Genomic DNA, 5361 nt, shown 5'->3' with positions numbered 1-5361 from the left:
ATTTGTTACATCAATTGGTGAAGGAAAAAGAAGCATTTCTGCATGTATTGTAACACATTTCAAAGCAAAATAGCTCGTCATCTTGAAAGAGTACATGCTAATGAATTAGAAGTACAAAAGTTTATAAATATACCAAAAGGGACTGTAGAACGAAAAAAGATCATAGAGACGATTCGTAGACGTGGAGATTTTTACTTCAATGTCGATTGTGCACGCAATGATGGTGAACTACTCGTAGAAAGACGTTCGAAGAAAGCATACAACAGGTAAACTTTTATTAAATGTAATAAATTTAACAAATTTGTCAGAATCGAGCGATGGATGAGAAAATATGCAGTATTATTTATATAAATTTTCTTTATTTTACTAGAAGATAATTTTCAGTGTATTTATCGTCGGAATGGTTGCATGTTTTCTTTTTTTAAGTTGAGGGACCTATTCTTGTATAATTTATTTTCCAATGAAACTCTCCCTTTAGAAAAGACTGAGAGGTTTCTAAATTTACAAAAAAGGCTCGATAACCTTTTCGACGACAAGTGCACATAAATATGTTTTGGTCATTTTTTGAAATTAGTGTAACTCAATATAACACTAATACCTATTCATCGCAACAATTTTTTGTTCGCATGATTCCTCAGGGTCAATTTGTTTTTTGATGGGTGATGAATAATATCGCATGATCAATGGTGTATTATATATTATGCGAAAATGATCACAAAATAATTCTGTTCAAGTGTAACTGTACATTATCAATAGGATAATTTCCGTACAATAATGTCGCTAATCATGTGACGTCACTCATCGCTCATAAAAAAAACTGAGTCAAACACGAGGAATCATGCGAACGGGAAAGAATATAACGATCTAAGGAAGAGATACCAGCGTCTCATTTAGTTACATTGAAGAATATTCAAAAGATGACCAAACTATATGTAGTATATTCCACACAGCAAAACTCCATAATTTATCATTAGGATATCCAATAAACGTTGCGATATCTATCGCGGCACTTACTCAGTAAACATAAAGTAACAGTTATATATCTGTTAGTTGTAATTTCCTACTGAACAATATAACTGTCATATAACGCGTCTGTTATATAACAATTATATTATTGAGTAGGAAATTACAACTAACAGGTATATAACTGTTACTTTGTGTTTACTGTGTACGGTATCCTTATGAAGTATTTTAAACATTTTTGCTATGTGGAATGTACTAACTAATTATTGGCTACTAAGATAAAGAAAATTTATGTATATTATGTTGCATATTCTCATACGTCGCTCAGTTCTCACAAGTTTGTTAATATTAATTTTGATTATTGTAATCATCAGAGCATTTTATTCTATATTTTTGTTAATTGGAGCAATTTATTTTGTAATGTTTAGATTACCTTGTGATTATGTCACATGTCCAAAATGTAAAGTTTTCGTTTTGAAGCTTACAAGTAGACATCACTATCGCAGATGTATTACTACACTCAGAAGTAAAGATAGTAGATCGATACCGGTTTTAGGAAGACAAATAATAGGACGTATACATTATGAAGCAAGCAATGCTTTAAGATTACGAGTATTTCCAATTTTAAGAGAAGACAATATAGTCAGACTTATACGTTATGATGAATTAATAATCGCATTTGGTAATCAACAATGTGAAAAATATAAAACATCTGAACATAATGATGCGATGATAAGACAAAAAATAAGAAGGATAGGTCGCCTACTACAAATATTGAAATCAAAATATTCTGAAATTACGGACTTAGCTTCCATTTTTTTTCCACGTTATAGCAGTGCTTGCATCGAAGCAATCAATATCTTAGCCGGCTTATCTGTATGTGCCAAATTTTACAAAACTCCATCACTGGCGTCTGCACTCGGAGGTTTGATAAAAGAAATAGGTAAACTTGTAATCAACCGATGTATTAGAAAAGAAAACGAAGAACGGAAATTACGTGCTGAAGATTTCTTAAAAGTATTTACAGAAGATTTTACAACACATGTTTCTAAAACAATATTGGAAACAATGAGTCGAAATGTGAGACGTAAAAAAGTTGTTCTACCCTCTAAAGCAGATATTATTAAGCTGCATAACTATTTAAAACAAACACGTGAAACGGTTTATAATTCCTTGACAGAAAAGTTTTCTTATGATGCATGGCTTTCCCTTACAACACTGACTTCGATACAAGTATTTAATCATCGTAGAGCTGGACAAATACAAAGAACGTTCATCGAGGATTATAAGAATTATCAAGGAATTAATTATTAAACAAATGATTTGTATAAAGCGCTTTCAGTACGTGCGAAAGAAATAGCTAAGAAATATGTACGTTTTACTCTAAGAGGTAAACTTGGTAGAACAGTACCAGTTTTACTAACGGCAGAATTAAGAGACTGTATCGAGATGATTTTGAAACACAGGAAAGCTGTGAAAGTTTCTTCAAAAAATCCATACTTATTTGGTCTTCCTTCACTTAAAAAGGATAAATACAGATATCTTTTAGCGTGTGATTTATTGCGGCAATATGCAATAGAAAGTGGCGCAGAAAATCCAGAAACTATTCGTGCAACTGAACTACGGAAACATATAGCAACAATATGTGTTAATTACAATTTATCTGAGAATGACGTTTCAACGCTTGCAAATTTTATGGGCCATGCTGAGAAAATACATTTAACTCATTACAGACAACCTGTTATAGAAAAAGACATTTTGGAAATATCTCAATATTTAGAAGCGGCACAAGGAGCTGATCAGAATGAAAGTGATAGTAACGAATCTGACTGTGAACTCTCAGAAAATGAAAACATGACGGAGAAGACCGTGGATACCGCTGATGGAATTAATGAGGGAATTACATTGAGAAGAACAATTGGAGACTTTCAGCAAGGTACTATATTCTTGTATAAATGAAAATTGAAATTTTTATTCAATATTATTGTAGCTTCTGAAGACGACCTTAAGACTCTAAACATAAAATCGACCTATAAATACCAGTCATACATTCATACAAATGTTTCTTACAGATATTAATAAACTTGATACGTCGCCAAATACTAGAGGTGTTAATGAGCTTGATACGTCATCGGATTTCTTAGATGATAATATAGAAAATGATCGAAACAAAGTAAATAAAAATGAAAAACGGATTAAGAAACGTCTACCGCAGGATTCTCAACAAACAATGAAAAGTAAGTGAAAAATATATGGTTTAATTTTTAATACACATATAGAGTTTTAACAATAGAATTTTATATAAACCTTTAAATATTTTAGAAAATATAGATAAAATGCTACTTGTAAATCTTTAGAGACAATTATATTAGGTGTTCGACAATTATTATATGCGTTGTATTGCAGGTAAAACTTATCAAACGGAATACAACATTCCTCTACTATTTTGCAAACAATCATGTAAAATTTTAAGTTATTAAAATGCTTGTAGATTAGATTGAACGGAACGAAAAAGTTCTTTACGATTGCACAAATAAACACGTACATTTTACTTATTAATTAAAGAAGACTTTAAGTGGTGCATTATGAATCACCAATCTTGTTTAATTAATAACTAAAAATCTACATGGTAATTTGTTAAATAATAAAAGACTTTTTCATTCACTTTGACCTAATATACAAGTACACTGTGATAGACATCGCTGCGATAGACGTCCCAGCTTATCTACCATATTACGTTGTAATCATTCACTATTTTTCTTTAATTAATAACTCGAAAATTGATGTGGTCGTTTAAAAATGTTAGAGGAATTTTATATTCAGTTTGATGAGTTCTGTTTGTATGCAATGTTTGCGTCAACCGTCAGATACAGTACGTGAATTAATAAATATTTTTTTGTATTTACAGTATTTAATCGCAATCGATGGACACGAGATGAAAAACGTATTGTTCTCGATACCTTCCAGCATTATATAGATTCTGATGACAACAAATTACCTTCATTTAACGAAATTGGAAGACTTATTAAAAAATATTCCGACTTATTAGCACACCGAAATGTGCCTATGATTAAAACATGGATACACAACCAAAAACATATTAAGAAAAAAAATATATAAATTTAAACATAATTATTTTGTTCATAAAGAATATATAGTTAATAATACATTATAGTTAACAACATGTTATAGTTTATATATAGTTTTTATATGTAGTTTATAAAAGATATACCGTTTATAAACGACACAAATTATAAAAAATAAAAGTTTATGAAAGATACAAAACAAAACTTAGTACCCTATATTAGAAATAATAATTAACCTATTATGAATGATATAAGCGCTCATTTGAAAAAATGTAGAGTGATAAAAACATCACACATACGTATATATAAATACGCATATGTATAATTATATGAAAATAATCAGGTTGGGAAAAAGTTAGCATTGTACTCAAAGATATAGAGATATAAAAACCGTGCAAAATTATGTTTTCAAAAAAAGGTAAGAAAAAGCGCCAAGTGCACGCGATTTGCTCAGAAATTGTACTAAAAAAATTTTAATTTAATATTTTAGAAAAATATATTAGAAAAATGCAGTTATTGATAAAATATTAAAAAAATATTTTGTTATTCCATTGCTATTTTCAAAAAAAAAAAAAAATGAGATCAGTAAATTTACGCCAAGTGAACCCAGATAGCACAATGAATTCTTTAAGTGTTCCTAAAGTTTTCTTCTTTTCAGAAGTGTAATTCTTTAGGAATTCGTGGTAGAATACTATGAGACTGCTGTAGGAAGTTACATGCACCATGATTGGAGTTTCTCAGAACTTCTTAGAGTATTCATTTAGAATTACTTCAACTTACAAAAATATCTTCGAGTTTAATAAATTTTCTACCATCCACACAAAAGAAAAGATCAGAAACTAAAAAGAATACCTACAGATACACACAAGCACCTCGGCCAAAGTTTCTGATCTTTTCTTTTGTGTGGATAGTATCTGTATCATCTCGAGCACATTTACCTGATATGTTTAGTGACATCGATATGTCTAATCCACTAGAAATATTTGCTGAACTGTTAGTTTGTGCAGTAACAGTTGTTGCTTGGTCTATCACATCTTCAACGTTTCTTTCATTAGACGAAGTTTGATGGTAGAAAAGATGGATCTTCATCAGAAATATTTTTTGAAATTTCGCCTTCCACAGTGTTATTATTGTTAAGACATGCTAAAAAGAGAAAAATTGTACGTCGAATGTCACAACAATTATAACCTGATGTTGATATATAAAAAAAACATATAATCAATTTTATCTATATAGTTAACAAATAATGAAATACATAATTATTTCAATTATATTAAAAAGTGTGAACTGAATAAATTAATAATTTTTCATA

The 5361-nt window shown here is 29.7% G+C and overlaps 1 protein-coding gene across 3 annotated transcripts in view; it reads right to left on the bottom strand.

Annotated features, from left to right (window-relative positions):
* Nucleotides 1–5361, bottom strand: part of LOC116852095 — a 42205-nt gene that overhangs the window by 30259 nt on the left and 6585 nt on the right. The gene's annotated exons all lie outside the window — the stretch shown is intronic.

Source organism: Odontomachus brunneus, unplaced genomic scaffold (assembly GCF_010583005.1).
Source record: "Odontomachus brunneus isolate Ranch 3 - 2012 unplaced genomic scaffold, Obru_v1 Obru_scaffold_202, whole genome shotgun sequence".
Classification (NCBI taxonomy): domain Eukaryota; kingdom Metazoa; phylum Arthropoda; class Insecta; order Hymenoptera; family Formicidae; genus Odontomachus; species Odontomachus brunneus.
Note: the sequence above shows the minus strand (reverse complement) of the source record. Positions and strands in the feature narration are given on the sequence as shown.